This window comes from Protopterus annectens, chromosome 3.part0, assembly GCF_019279795.1.
Source record: "Protopterus annectens isolate FY-2018-M chromosome 3.part0, PAN1.0, whole genome shotgun sequence".
Lineage (NCBI taxonomy): Eukaryota > Metazoa > Chordata > Ceratodontiformes > Protopteridae > Protopterus > Protopterus annectens.
In genome coordinates, this window is record NC_056731.1 from 771,014,861 (window position 1) to 771,030,689 (window position 15,829).

Genomic DNA, 15,829 nt, shown 5'->3' on the forward strand with positions numbered 1-15,829 from the left:
CATCTGAACAGAGTTAAACAACTAAGATGAATTAAATCACCATTAAGTTTGTGAGGACATATTAGGTCAATCTGTTTTCTCCAGAATATTTAGGTATTGTTTTGTGAATGTCCAAATAATTACATAATCCTTCCTGTGAGCAACAAGTGCTTTTCAAAACCGTAAAGTAAGAAAAAAATTATGAACTATTTTATCAAATATTTAACTTAAAGCAATTTGACATAATTTAATTTTCAAATTTTATTTATTTATTTATTTATCCTTTGTTGATCAGATTAGTCACACTAGGCTAGTAGCCTCTTTTCAGGGGAGACCAGAGGTGAAATTTATACTATTAAGGGAAATTTGCCAAGGGCATCAGGGAACTTCCCCTACTCTTGGTAGTCGGGGGAAGGATTTGTGTGTTATACATCCAGACTTCCTGTTTCCTGTCCAGGTGCAGAGACAGCCAGGAGGAAGAGGAAGAAAATATGACTGATTCAGATTTGGCTGAAAATGAAGTGAAGGCTGGCGAAAATGTAGTTGAAATTGTAGAATTGCTACCAGATGTTTTTTCTGATGTTGTGGGTGCAGAAAAAAAATGTAATATTGGAAGAAAAGGAGACATACCTCTCAAGTGTTCCTCATTATGAGGAACATACCTCATTTGGGGTCTTAAAAAGTTTATGTTCCTCACAGTTCCACATTGAAAGGGTCTGCCACAAATTCAGTGTTAGGACTTTTTTTAAATGATCTCCATAGTAAATAGAAATGATTCTTATTACTTCATTAAAATATTTTTTTTATAAGTAAAACCAGCATATTTTAACCATCCTATGACCTTCCTAGTTGAACCTGTTAGTAAGCCATTTGTAAGTGTTCCACGTTTTGCCCATTTGTTCCACATTATCAGGGTTAGCATTCCTCATTTTGGAAATGGAAGGTTGGTAGCTATGAAAGGAGATTATAGCTGTAACAGAGATAGACTCATAGGAAAACTTTCAGAGGAGATTGTTTGAAGGAGAGACAGTTGAAATGAAAAATTACAACCCTCCAGTCGGGAGGGTTGTGGGATGATTATTTGGAAGAAATGGTAAACCAAAGTGAACCAGAAAGTGGAGCAGCAATTTCATGGAGTGACATCATGGAGAAAGCAGAAGAAGTAAAAGAGAAGAAGAGAATGTTTCAGAAAACGTTCAAGAGACAAAAACTTAGGCACAAACTGTGGGAGAAGGAGCACTGAAGAAAGAAGAAGTAAAAGAAACAAAAAAGTATACAGTATGTGTGAGCTGTAAAAAGAAGAAAGTTTGGTCAGGTATAAGGTTTGGGTCTCTGTTATAGCACTTTTGGGTGTCAAAGCAAAAGAGGCAAGAGCATTCTTTTTAATTAATAAAGAGACTTTTTGTGACTTGATACTTGAGACTGGGCAGGCCAGGGAAAATATTTTGGGTGCATATGAACTAAAGAAAACTATTTATCCATGGTCAGTGTATGTCATGCAAGCTTTTTACAGACAAACAAAAAAAGAATAATGATCCGGTTTAGAACTGAAGTTGAACCATGAGAACTGAAAGAACATTTGTTAACTATATGTAAAGAAGTAATGGATACTACAAAAATATAACATGAAAGAGGACTATGGACTGGGTGATGGGAATGTGGAGTAATACTGAAAATGGAAAATGATAATGTTATGCACGTACCTAGTATTATTGATGTTCATGGTAACAGGAGTTTTGTGAAATACAGGGGTCAACCAAAGACTTATTTTTGTGTAAAAAATGATCATTTAATCTATGAATGTTATAAAAAAGATGTTATCTATGTGGTTAAACAGGGTATAATGCAAAAAATGTGATTTAAAGTGCAAAACATGTGGGAATACTGGTCATTCATGGCTAGAATGTGAAATTAATGTGCAAGAAAATGAAAATGAAGTTATACAGGATAAAGAAATAGAATGTGTTATACAAAAAATGTACAAAAAATGTAACTGATAAAGAGGTTATACATGGAGTTAAAGAAAGTAACAAGGAAAAAGAAACAGAGGAGACAAGCGAGGAAGAAGCTGATTGTTGCACAGTAAGAAATAAAAAGAATTTGCTAGGGAAAAGTGTTAAAGAAAAGAAAATTCAAAAACAATGGTTAGAGAAAATAAGAAAGGAAAGGGATACACATGTTATTATACTAACTGTTCTTAAAAGATGAAAATATTAGCTTTAAATGTGAACAGTATGAAAAATCTTAGAGAATGCATATATTACAATGGTGTGCTGCAGAATAGCATATATTATTGTTTAAGGAGATATCAGATTATTAACAGAGGAAGAAAGAACACAAACTGAAAAACTTTGAAATGATGTGGTAGTTTGGAACATGGAGAAAGAAACATGCTTGAGCATATGTATACTATGTCAAGAAAGCATTAAAATATTAGATGTAAACATAGTGGAACTAGGCCAAACTACAGCAATAGATGTGAGATGGAAAAAAAATATTTGTATAGAATTACAGCTTTACAGGCATGTGTAACAAACAAAGAGAGATAAATTATGTTTAAAACTATTCTTCAATATGTTTGTGTCATACCTCTCAACTGTACCGAATTCCTTGGTAGATACTGATTTTGAGGACAACATTTTGGGATGCCAAGAATTCTCGCATGGCCCCTTTAATTTCTGAAATTCCTTTTTCTTTTTTTTTCTTTCTTTTTTTTTTTTTGATTTTACTCCTGACGTCATCAGAGCCTGCGTGATTACATCAGCTTCTGCAGAATGGTCTGTGCATACACAGCTTTTCTTTCCCGGCTTGGCTCAGCTTTACTTATTTAATGGCTGTTTCAGATTGTGCAGGCAGGTAAGCCCCAGCTCGGCTCCTCCAGGTGAAAAATGTAACAGCTCCTTCAGGTAAAAAAAAATGTGCTGTCTTTTTACTTTAACAGCGCTAAACAAAACTGTGTACTTTAAAACAGCTAATACATTCAGAAGCTGTAGCTTTCATTTCATTAACTTATTGTAGTGTAGGAGAAACTGTGCTGCTTCACTTAATGGCCAGCTGCAGGAATGAGGTGTGTGTGTGTGTGTGTGTGTGTGTGTGTGTGTGTGTGTGTGTGTGTGTGTGTGTGTGTGTGTGTGTGTGTGTGTGTATGTGTGTGTGTGTGTGTGTGTATTTACTTAACAGCCAACTTATTTAGAAGCTACAGCTTTCATTCCCAGTCAGAATATGCTTTCACTTGTAGTGCTGCTTCATGTACGGCCATTTGTTTATGCTGTTGCTTCATTTACTTAACAGTCAGACAGGAACAAGGGTGTGTGTGTGTGTGTGTGTGTGTGTGTGTGTGTGTGTGTGTGTGTGTGAGTGTGTATGTGTGTGTGTGTGTGTGTGTGTGTGTGTGTGTGTGTGTGTGTGTGTGTGTGCGTGTGTGTGTGTTTTTCACTTAACAGCCAGATGCAGGAAAGTACAGTTGTGTACCCTTACCATAAATGTAGATGTTTGAGTGTATTCACTGTTGCAGTCATCACATTTGGGTTATCTGCCTGCAGGTAGCCCTCAGTCGGCCTGAAAACCAGAGTCTTGGGATTTCTGTGTCGGATGCTGTCGCTTTTTCCATGACGTCAGGTTGTCAGGGGTATAAAACATGCAGCCAACGCCATTACATCAGTTTGTCTTGCCCCAGATGTCAGGAGACCCCACAAGAGGAAACAGTTACATGGTGTGGAACACCCCCAGTAGAAAGTAAATACCAATGTTATAAGATACGGCCAAACAAAGAAGAATAGGAAGAAGTACAGAGAAGTCAGGGGGCTGGAGGGAGGGTAACCATGACTGCAATAGTGAATACACTCGAACATCTACATTTATGGTAAGTGTACACAACTGTACTACGTTCTTTGTGTTTCACTGTTGCAGTCATCACATTTGGGTTGATTCCCAAAGCTGAGGATGGGTGGAGGCAGTCAAGAAGCATTAGGGCTGGCAAGCAGGCCCTTAAAGACTGCTGTGGAAAATCCAGCTCTGGATTTGGAAAAGATGGGTAAGTGGTAATGCTTGGTGAAGGTGTGAACAGAGCTCCAGGTTGCAGCTTCCAGGATGTCCCTGGTAGGGACTTCCCTGAGAAATGCTGTAGAGGTTGATGTAGCCCTAGTGAAAGTGTTCTGATCCCCTGTGGGGTAGGTTTTGCATGATGCTTGTAGCAGAAATGGATGCAGTGTGCTATCCATTTAGAAATGGTTTGTTTTTAAATGGCCTTGCCCTCTGCCCCTGTAGCAAAGCTGACTAGCTGCTGGTCAGATTTTCTGAAAGGTTTAGTCCTGTTCAGATAGAACCTAAGCTGCCTGTGCATGTCTAGGCAGTGCAGGATCCTTTCCCCTTTATTCTGAGGGTTAGGGAAAAAGGTTGGCAAATGAATGGATTGGTTTAAAGCCACACTAGATACCACCTTGGGCATAAATGAAGGGTTAGTCATGAGGAAAACCCTGTCCGCATGGAAGATAATGAAGGGTTCCATGGCCATAAGGGTCTGCAATTCAAACACTCTTCTTGCTGAAGTGATGGCTAGAAGTAAAGTTGTTTTCCAGGAGAGGAATTTTTACTCTGCTGAAGCAGCAGGTTCAAAGGATGGAAGTGTGAGCTTTTTCATTACAAAGTTAAGGTCCCAGGCTGGAGTGGGAGCTCTCCTGAGGGGGGGGGGGGGGGGGGTTCTTAAATTTTGGCTCCTCTCAGGAACTGTTTGACCAGAGGATGAGAGAAGAGGGGTGGCTCAGTATTATAATGAACTGAGATGGCAGAGGCATGAATCTTAATTGAAGAGAAGGATAGGCCTTTGTGGAGCATTTCTGTTAAGTAATCTAGTATATGAAGTAAGCTGGGCACAGTTGTGCCCATTCCTTGAGACTGGCTCCAATAGCAGTATCTTTTTCACTTTCCTGAATAGGATTTTCTAGTACTAGGCCTCCTTGCCTCAAGGATGACATCCAGCACCTGTTCACTGAGGGTTGCTGGTGATGAATTCAGGGGATTAGCCAGGCTGCTAGGTTCAGGGATTGTAGCTGAGGATGCAAAATCTGGCCCTCCTGCTAGGACAGCAGGGAGGGGGTCTGAGTCAGGTGCCATGGTGGCAGTACTGTCAGACTATGCAAAAGTGGGTACTAGTGCTGGCGTGGCCAGTCTGGTGCAATCAGGATTGTCCTTGGCTTTTCCTGCTTGATCTTTAGTAGAACCTTCGAGAGAAGGGGCAGAGGGGGAAAGGCATTGATTGAGAGGTTTTCCCATGTAAAGGACAGAACATCCACTTTCCATGCTTGGCTGTGGGGAGTTCTGGTGCAATATTTGCTCAACTGATAGTTCTGAGGGGAAGCAAAGAGGTCCACCTCTGGTGCCCCCCACCTGTGAATCAGAAGAAAGATTTGGGTTCCAGTTTCCACTCATGTGGGTCCATTAGATTTCTGCTTAAGTCATCTGCCAGTGAATTTAGTTTGCCTGACAGGAATTGAGCTTGCAGGTGCACTTGGTTGCTCAAGACTGTGCTCCACAGAGCCATGGCTAACCTGCAGAGTGGGTAGGAATGGGTTCCCCCCTGCTTGTTTATGTACCACATAACTGTGGTGTTGTCTGTCTTTATCAATAGTTTCCCTGGAAGAATAAAGCCTTTGAAGGCTGTCAGAGCATTCTGTACAGCTAACATTTCTTTTTGATTGATATGCAGGAGCATTTGCTTTGGACTCCATTTGCCTTGAATGCATTGTAGTGCCATGTGAGCCCCCCATGCATAGTCTGATGCATCTGTTGTTAGGGTTTTGGTGGCAGGGGGTTGAGTAAAAGGGAGTATTTTGTTGTGGTAGCAGGCCTCTACCCACCAAAGGAACTCTGTTCTTAGGCAAGGAATGATAAGAGTCATTGTTTCCAAGTCCTGAGAATGTTGACACCAGAGACTTTTTAATTACCATTGAAGTTTCCTCATATGCAGTCTTGCATATGGAATTAGTAGAATGCAAGAGGCCATGAACCTTAGGGCTTGCAGAATTTTTCTTGCAGAGAGCTGGGTTTTGGTGGCCAGTAGTTTGAAGTAGTTTGTGATATAAATTTATTTTTCTGGAGTGAGGAATGTCATCTGGGAAGTTGTGTTTAAACTTGCTCCCAGGAATACAATCTGTTGGCTAGGTACTTGATGTGATTTATTTTCGTTGATGGTGTACCCCACTGAAGTTAGAAGTCTCTTTATAAATGTCAGGTGCTGGAGTAGCAATTCCTGACTGCCCGCTTGAATCATGCAATCATCCAAGTATGAGTAAATTTGAATTTTTCTCTGCCTGCAATATGCAATGGCTGAAGCTAGGCGTTTTGTGAATACCCTGGGCGCAGTAAATAAGCCAAAGGGAAGTGCAGAGAACTGATAGTGCATAGAGCCTGCTCTGAAACATAGATATTTCCTGCAAGATTCCCTTATGGGGATGTGCAGATAAGCTTCTTTTAAGTCTAAGGTGGCTAGCCAGGAGTCCTTGGCTAACATAGTAAGCAGCTGTTGGAGAGGAAGTATTTTGAACCTTGGGACCACCAGGAAGGTGTTGAGAATAGACAGTTCCAGGGTAGGGCGCTAAGAGTATTCTTTTCTGGGTACCAGAAACAGTCTGGAGTAAAAACCTTGTCCCCTTTGCTCTGCTGGGACAGGTTGAATAGCCTTGATACTGCAAAGAGAAAGTACTTGCTTTTGGGCCTCTGCCTGATGGTTTGGGGTGAGGTCTGGCCATCCATTTTGGGTTGGCAGTGAGTGGAAGTAGAATCTGTGTCCCTGAGATACAATGTTCAAGACCCATCTGTCCTGGGAGATGTACTCCCAGTTTTTTGCATGCAAGGCAAGTTTTCCTCCTAAGAGTGCAAGTACTTGTGCAAGGCTTGGAAGATTTAAGGATAAGTCATTGTGAGATTTTACCATAGGACGCTGGCTTACTACTCCCTGTTTTAAAGGTGGGAGCACTCCATTGCTTAGATCTGTGCATCCCCTGAGACTGTAATCTAAGTGGTCTGTTGTCCCTGGGTTTGGACTGAGAAGGTCTGGGAGGGACTGGAAAGGACCAGTTTTTAGAAGGCCAATGCCTACTGAATCTAGGTGGCTGTACCTGTAGGAAATCTTTAACAGTTTGCATAGATTTTGCTTTTTCCTCCATCTCTTTGAGGACTTCTTCTGCTTTATTGCTAAACAGGCATTCTTGGTTTAATGGTGCATCTAGTAATTTTGCTTTGACATTGTCTGGCAAGATTTGTTCCTTAAGCCAAGCATGCCTTCTAAGAACAGGGTCAGTGATGGCAGCCCAGCAAGATGCTTCTAAGGCATCAAAACCATATTGCAAAGTATGTTTTCCAACTTGGTTAGCAGAATGCATTAACTCTTGTAAATCTTTATATTCTGCACAATCAGGAATCAACATAATTTTCTGTTTAATTAGCTAACTAATCTGTTGCTGATACTTTAACATATGAAACTGGCAATTTAAAGCCCTGATGGCAAGAGTAGCAGAGGTGTATACCTTCTTACCCCATCTGTCTAAAGCCCTAGAGTCCCTGTCTGAAGGGGTAGGGCTTTTAGTTGTTGTAGCCTTAATGCCTTTAGGACCCTGGGAAAATGGTCTCTGGATCCGCAGTAGGATTCTTAAAGAGGAATTTGTGGGAGTCAGGTACTCTGTAGTACCTGTCAGGTTTTCTGGGAGCTGGAGGCAAAGTATCAGGGGTAATGTTGGATTCTAAAAAGACATCATCTACAATTTCCAGAACAGGAGGGATAGCTAGAGGCCTGTGCTGAGGCAAGTTTAAAAATTCCCTGAGTCTCTTTTTGGACTGTGGGTAGTCCTGGCGCTCCCAATGGAAATGCTCCCTAAGGGTATGCAGGGTTTCACCAAAGGAAAAATCTTCTGGTGGAGAAGTAGAGGGAATGGAATCCTCTGCATCAAAATCCTCATAAGTAGATAAATGTCCTGGTAATCGGAATGATCAGAGACAATGGACTCATGATCTGAAGAATCAGAAGGAAAATCAGTACTTGGTCTTTTTGAGGGAAAAGGCTGGCTTCCCCTAATTATGGTAATAAAGTCTTCAGACATTCTAAGCATTTGTTTCTGAGGCATGTGGGCTTGAGAATGTGCTTTGGTCGTCAGTTTCCTAGGCAGAGTGTGAACTCTGGGCCTGAGAAATTTGGTATTTTTGGTTTGAAATGAAGCCGTTGGTTTAATATTAAAATCAGAAGGCCTGAATACACCCTCAGAAGCCGGTGCCTGCACAGTGGCTCCGGACCCATCCAAGGTAGAGACATCCGCAGGTTCCATAGTCGAAGAAGCATCTTGCAGCATATTGGACTCCGAATGGGTTTCAGTAGAGGCCTGCAAATCTGTAGAAGCAGGTATCAGGGGCTGCGAAAGTGCCTCACTGAGCATCGGTGGACTGGCGACTAGCTTAACAGAAGTGTTGTTTGTGGTTTTGGACCTATGCAGTCTGTCTCTGTCTTTATCCTTACATTTTTTCGAAAGATCGGTAGTCGGATGGCTTATTGAAGCCATTTCGGAATACAGAGAATGAGACTGAAAGAATTTAGCGACAAAAATAGCCCGATGACAAATAGTTCAGGCATTGAACGAGGCACAAAACCAGCAGCGAGGAACGTCGTGGTCTGGGCCTAAACAGGTGATGCAGTAAGAATGAAAATTTCTGTGAGGTATTTGTTTTCCACAGGCAAGACAATTATTAACTTTTTCTGACATTGGTTAGAGCAAGAAAAAAGGATCCCAACGGGGTACTTATCTTTTAGAAGACTTCAGGTCTGAAACTCGAAAAATGAAAATTTCAGGAGGCGGCCGACCAGCACTTGTGAACTGCTTTTGCTTTGAACACTGCACAGCAAGAAAAGCTGATGTAATGGTGTCGGCTGCATGTTGTATACCCCTGATGACCTGACGTCAGGGAAGAAGTGACAGCATCCGATGCAGAAATCCCAAGATTCTGGTATTCAGGCTGAATGAGGGCTACCTCTAGGCAGATAATCCAAATGTGATGACTGCAATAGTGAAACATGAAGAACATCGAGATGTGTGTTTACTTAACAGCCAACTTGTTATTTAAAAGCTACAGCTTTCATTCCCAGTCAAAAAATTTTTTAATTTGTACTGTGTGTGCTGCTTCATTATTTACTGGCAGGCAGGAGAAACTGTGGTGCTTCACTTAATGGCCAGATGCAGGAACAAAGGTGTGTGTGTGTGTGTGTTTTTCACTTAACAGCCATCTGCAGGAATGAGGTGTGTGTTTACTTAACAGCCAACTTTATTTAGAAGCTACAGCTTTCATTCCCAGTTGGAATATGCTTTCATTTGTACTGTGTATGCTGCTACATTATTTATTTATCGGCAGGCAGGAGAAACTGTGCTGCTTCACTTAACGGCCAGATGCAGGAACAAGGTGTGTGTATACTTGACAGCCAACTTGTTATTTAGAAGCTACAGCTTTCATTCCCAGTCAGAATATAGCACTGCAGGTTCAGTAACCACTTTGTGAATTTTCCTGTGGAGAGCAGAGTTTGTTTATTGAGAATGATCTGAAGAATGTTTTAATCAAAATCCTCTCAGATTTGATGAAGATGTTGAAGAACATATGCAAAATTAATAACAAATTCTACACGTCATTTTTTTAAGTGCTTATAGAAAGAAGAATAGTCTCTTTCATTACGTTCCTGATTGCTTTAACCACTGGCACTTGATAGTGGGCACTCTAAAGTTACTAGATCTCTACAATGCAGCAGTAGGTGGTTAAAATATTTCAGTTTGAAATAAAAACCCCAAGAAAGTATAATCATTCTATTTTTTAACATAATTAACTTATTTAACTAAGTTACTATGTGTAATATTAAAAACATGATGTTGTTTATGAGAACTTGGACTGTGGTTTAGAATATTTTAATTTGTATAGAAGTTATAACTAGAAAATGAGGTAGCCCAAGGCCCTACCAACAGTTCCAAACTTTTCACAGTTGCAGTAAGGAATGGTTGGGAATCAACTATAGTTGTCCTTGTCACTTGCAAGTTGTGGTGCATCTTAAGTAATGGCAAACCTTTTTTGCCCTACAGTGGGGATATACATTAGTATAATTAAATACATCACATATTTAATTGATAATATTTTCTTTCACTACATGTGTTAATTGCAACAGGTTAAACAAGTGACAGTTACCACCTATGTACAAAAGATAGGGTTTGGAAACAGTGCCAGTCAAACCATCCAACCAGACATACTTTTAAGCAGTTTTCCCTGTACTGCTGTACATAGTCAACTTCCTGCTAACCCCCTAAAAAACAAAACCTATAAAACATTCAAACATTCAAAAGTAAGCACTTCAATAGTAGCAGTAAGACAAATAAGTACAATTCTTGAAAGTGTCCTTTTCCTGTACATTCTGTATGTTCATTTCTTCATTCTGTGGTAACTTGATTAACTTGTTTCAGGGTGTGGGGGAACTAGAACCTAACCCTGCACTGAATGAACACAAGGTTATGGACTAATCCTGAATGTGGTCCCAACTCAAAGAAGGATACATTTGCACACAACATGGAGTGCACATCTACATGCAGTTTGGTGCCCCACTTGACCATGATTTTTTGAGGGGGAAAGGGTGGCAAACACAAAGACAGTCCCAGGTGACCCAATCTCTAGCTACACCACTGATCAGTAGGCTATGAAGAATGACTTTTGGAGGTCCTAGTAAACTATAATATTCTTTTGCTAAGATTAGAATATTGCCTACCATTAAATGCCCTACTTTTACCACAAAATCCACATACTGCAAGTCACCAAAAACAAAATCCTAAGGTTCATCATCTTATCCCTTCCCAGTGAACATTATTCCTACAAATTAAAAAAAAAATGGTTACCATTTACTACAGGGTTTAGGGCCATATTTTGGTTGTCTTTTCTTCATTTTGCGTTTGAAAGTAGGTATCCCACAATTCCACTGGAGTGGGCAGGGTTACATAATTATGTAAGCAAATGTATGTTATCAGCGGATGGATTTGTACCTATTTTACATGGGCCTTTGTCCAGATTTTTGATGTTTCTAGGTTGAGAGGTATGGTTTGTGGAAATATGGACATTATAGTGGTGGGTGATTTTAAATGTAATTTACAGAAAAAATAGAGCAATTGTGATGTTAAAATGGCTAAAGAAATTATGAGAAGTGGAAAGTTACGTGCATGGGAGAATAACTACTGGACCTACAAAAGGAATGAAATTAGGACGGAAATTGACTATTTTTTAATATCTTATAGTATAAAAATTATAAAAAAAAGAATTAAGTATGCTGGATTTTCAGATCATGTGACAATATGGGTTAAATACAGGAAAATGAAGAATATATAACAACAGGAAAAGGAATAAAGAGAATTAATGAAAATGAATTAGATTTAGAAAAGAAAAAACTTGTGGAATTATGGAAAAAATCATACAACTATGAGGGAATTTTGTGAGAATTTGACTGTTTGGTGACTTAATTTTAAAGAAAAATATAAAAATATATTATTAGAATGTATAAGGAAGAAAATATGAAAAGAAAAAGAGATATAAGATATTAAGTAAAGAAACATTTAGAGACTTGTTAGAGAATAAAAATTCCTTTTATAAAAAGGAAAGAGAAGTGTATAAAATGAATCAAATTTAAATTAACAACTTGTTATATAAGCAAAAATATTGTTTACAAGGAAAGAAAGAAGAGGTAGCACCATATTTGAGTAAAATAATAAAAGAAAAAAAATAATAAGAGAATTAAAAAATAAAGAAAGTAAGCAAATAAGACATCATGAAGGAATATACAAAATAAATAATATGTATTGACATTTTTTGTTAAGAGAGAAGAAAACAAAATAAATTTATAAATGTGAAAAATGAAATAAGGAAGATAATCCCCGGGATTCATGAACCTTGCGCCAGGCGCCAGCATAGCGTCGGCGTTATAACGCCAAATATGGCTGCTTAGCGATTCAGGTATGAATGAATTCCACGTGCACTACCGGCGTCGCGGACCGTCCCCCCGGTAGGTATGCAAAACACACTGTGTGCGGTATTGCACCATGCAAATGAGGGCAAATAGCGATCCACAGTGGCGAGGCGTAGCGTAAGAACGGCAATGTAAACCAAAAAGCGGTTTACATTTACCCAAACATACCGGAGGAGTAACGGAAGGCTGTCAAAGTCAGGTATCATATAGGTGCAATATGCCAATGTGGAAAGGCACCGAGAATGTCCAAAGAAAATATGCACAAAATGTAAAAACTGATATAAATGTCACGTACGTAGAAAGAACAGCAGACCCCCGGGATATGTGCACAGAAGTTGTAAAGCAATGAAATAATATGACAATGTCCGAAAGAGCAGTAGAACACAAATCAGCTGCACAGCCACCACACACCATAGTATGTATGTAAAGCTGCAACCCCAGCGCAATGGTTGTCAAGGAGTGGTGGCGGTGTCCGGCGCCGTAACCAGGTATTAGTAGTCAATTCCATGCAAATGAGGCAGATAATAGTGAATCGCAAAAACGGCGCCAGCGTAAGGATGGAGCAAACGGCGTAGCGGTACTACACCGAGGAGTGGCCTACACGAGATACATGTCAACCACAGAGGGGTGTGCCACTGTAGGAGGAAGGATATTGGAGGACAGCAAATCTGGGCTGTACAATGCACATCACAGCATCAGGACTGGCGTGTTAGGAAATAGATGCGCTGAGAGTACAGAATGCGCGTACAAATGCATGTGCACGAGGATGACTACGTTCCCTAAACCAGTCATGTGACGGCCTCACCGGCAACAACCAGGGATATAGGAAGGTAATGCGGAGAATACGAGGAAATGCGGAAGCAGTGTAAATGGATCCGTAACGAGCAATTAACACCAATCAATGCAGGAAGGGCAAACGCCGGCAGCTGATAAGTCTGCATGCAGACTCCTGCAGAACGGGAAAGGGAAGGCATATGAGTGCAAAGATAGTAGGGGATGTAGTAGAAATGCAAAGAGCAAAGAACCGAAATAGCACAGCCAAGTACAGAGGTAGCATAACTGCGGCTGCAGATAAAATGCATCATATGCCATGTGCCTGCAGGATGCAGTAATGTAAGATGCCAGGCGAAGGCAATGCAGGCAACTGTAATGTAACACTACAGGCAGTACCGTTGCAGCTGCAAGCGTAAAACCACGGAAATAATCCATGGATACGGCCGCACAGACACACCCAATGACTTCACCGGGTATACAGCACAACAGTAATAAATGTGAATGCACAACACACAGCGATTTCCCAAATGCCGCACCGTAGGGTGTAAACAGTCAGGGAACTTTTAACATGTATATGCTGGGTGCCGCCGTGGCCGTGATGCATAGGTATGTGGCAGAGACAGACGGAGTTGCGGAGGGTGGTGCCGACAACCACCGTAGGCCTCACAGGAGAAGGAGAGTGTTCAGACCAAGGGTGACCTACCAGGGGCTGCGAGACCTGGCGATAGTAGAGCGCTACAGGGTGGACAGGGACACGTTACAGCAAATAGTGGAGCTGTGCCGGCCGCGCCTGAGAACAAGAGACAACAGAGGGGAGCCCATCCCAGTGGACACAAAGGTATGTGTGAGCTTGCGAATACTGGCTACAGGTACCTTTCAAAGGCCCACCGGGCACATAATGGGCATCTCACAGGCATCAGCATCCAGGGTACTACACCAGTTCCTGGATGCCATGTTACCACATGCCCATGAGCACATAAAGTTCCCCACATCTCAGGAGGAGTTGGCTAGCAATATGCCGCGCCTCCACCGTGTGGCACAATACCGGAGGTCCTGGGTGCGATAGACTGTACGCACATAGAAATCAAGTCACCACCTGGGGAGCAGGGTAGACGCTACATAAACCGCAAGGGATACCCCTCCATCAATTGCCAGGTCGTGTGCAATGCGCAGGGCATTATCATGGATGTGTGTGCTGGCAGCCCTGGAAGCTACCACGACTCCCATATCTGGCATGCCTCACAGCTGTATCAGGTATTCACCAGTGGGGACATCACACAAGGTCACCTTGTAGGGGATGCTGGCTACGCACTGGAGCCGTGGTTGATGACACCCATCAGAAATGCACACACACACATGCAAGAACGCCATAATGAGGCACACGCACAAACGAGAATAATCATAGAGCGTGTGTTCGATGTTGAAATCACGGTTCCGGTGCTTGGATACATCCGTGGAGCCTTGCAGTACTCTCCAGGCACAAGTGCCCACATATTCATAGTATGTTGTATGCTACACAATATGATTCTGCGGAAACAGCTGCTGCAGGGACATAATGCCGGAGGGCCACCAAGCCCGCCACAACTGCCAGGGCAAGCACAGGCACAGGGCGTGCGGCGCCACGGACACACTGCGCCAGCCCCAGTAGGTAGACAGAGGCGTACCCAATATGCCTACGCCCTGGCAAAGAGGGAACGCATAGCACATACTTTGACAGTGTAGGCCCCATGGACTGACACCTCCTGACCTGCACACACAGTAAAATGGACGCCACACAAACATGTCCACCCGTAATGTGTACCGTATGTGCGGACGTATGTGTGACTCCAACAAAGGCACCGGCCAAACACTGCACACCCAATAGCCAGCAGAGCATGGAATGCCAACACCTCAACGCACGCCGGTTCAACAGCACACGGCGTAGCCATATGCTGCCACTATCGCCGCAAGTCGACCACACATGTACGCATGTGCATACACAGATACGGAAATACATATCAGTACACATGTAGAAATATATGTACGCATACACAGATAGAAAGTACAACAGGGTAATATGGAACCCAGGGATGCAAGTTCACAGATAAGTAAGACGCGAAATCACCACATATTAAACATAGTGACCGACAACCCGATCATCCTGGAGGGTGGGCAGGGCAGGTAACGCCAGCCATGGAAATGTTAACCTGCATCAATACATATCCGCGTGTCGGGATGGTCACCAGTCCACGGTACAGTAACGGATATGTGTAGGGTCACCACCTGTCCCACGTTGTGAGGGACAGTCCACCTTTGGGCAGTTGTGTCCTGCAAAAACATTGACAAAATGGCAAATGTCCTGAGATTGTAGGACAAAACCATTTCCCATAATTACTTTATTAGTTGCAGAAAACAGTTATTTTGTAGAAGAAACATCTAAATATGATAATAAACAGAATAAGCAACTGTAATGCTACAGCTTTGTATTCCGTCAAAAAAGTGAATCGCTGTCCTTTGTACTGGCCGTGGGTATGTGTTGGCATGCAAAATCTGACGTTTCTACTACAAATGTCCCACTTTGGCCATTTGAAAAGGTGGCAACCCTACATATGTGCGTGTCATATCCATAGGATATGAGTGCGAGATACACGCCGCCACCGGCGATGCGCCAACGAGGTATTGTGTTCAACCGTCGGTGCGGCGGAAAGCATACCAGTGAAGTGTACGACATTATGAGGAACGTACCTCATTTGGGGTGTAAAACAGTTCATGTTCCTCGCAGTTCCTCCAAGTTCCACATTGAAAATGTCTCTCAAACATCCATTGTTAGGAATGTATATAAATGACATCCTGGTAAATAGAATGTACTCATAGTAAGTCAGTAAAGGTTCTTCACTGTAAGTAAATCAGCATATTATAATCAACCTATGACCTACTTAGCTGAAGTTGTCACTATGCCATTACTATGTGTTCCACATTATGCCCATTTGTTTCACATTACTACTGTGTGTGTTCCCCACTCTGGAAATAGAAGGTTGACAGCCATGGCAGCAATATGTGTATGTGTGAGGTGAG

At 41.8% G+C, this 15,829-nt stretch overlaps 1 protein-coding gene across 1 annotated transcript in view; it reads right to left on the reverse strand.

Annotated features, from left to right (window-relative positions):
- The window catches only part of LOC122796547 (collagen alpha-1(XV) chain-like), a 1,635,928-nt gene that overhangs the window by 1,527,198 nt on the left and 92,901 nt on the right, over positions 1–15,829 (reverse strand). The gene's annotated exons all lie outside the window — the stretch shown is intronic.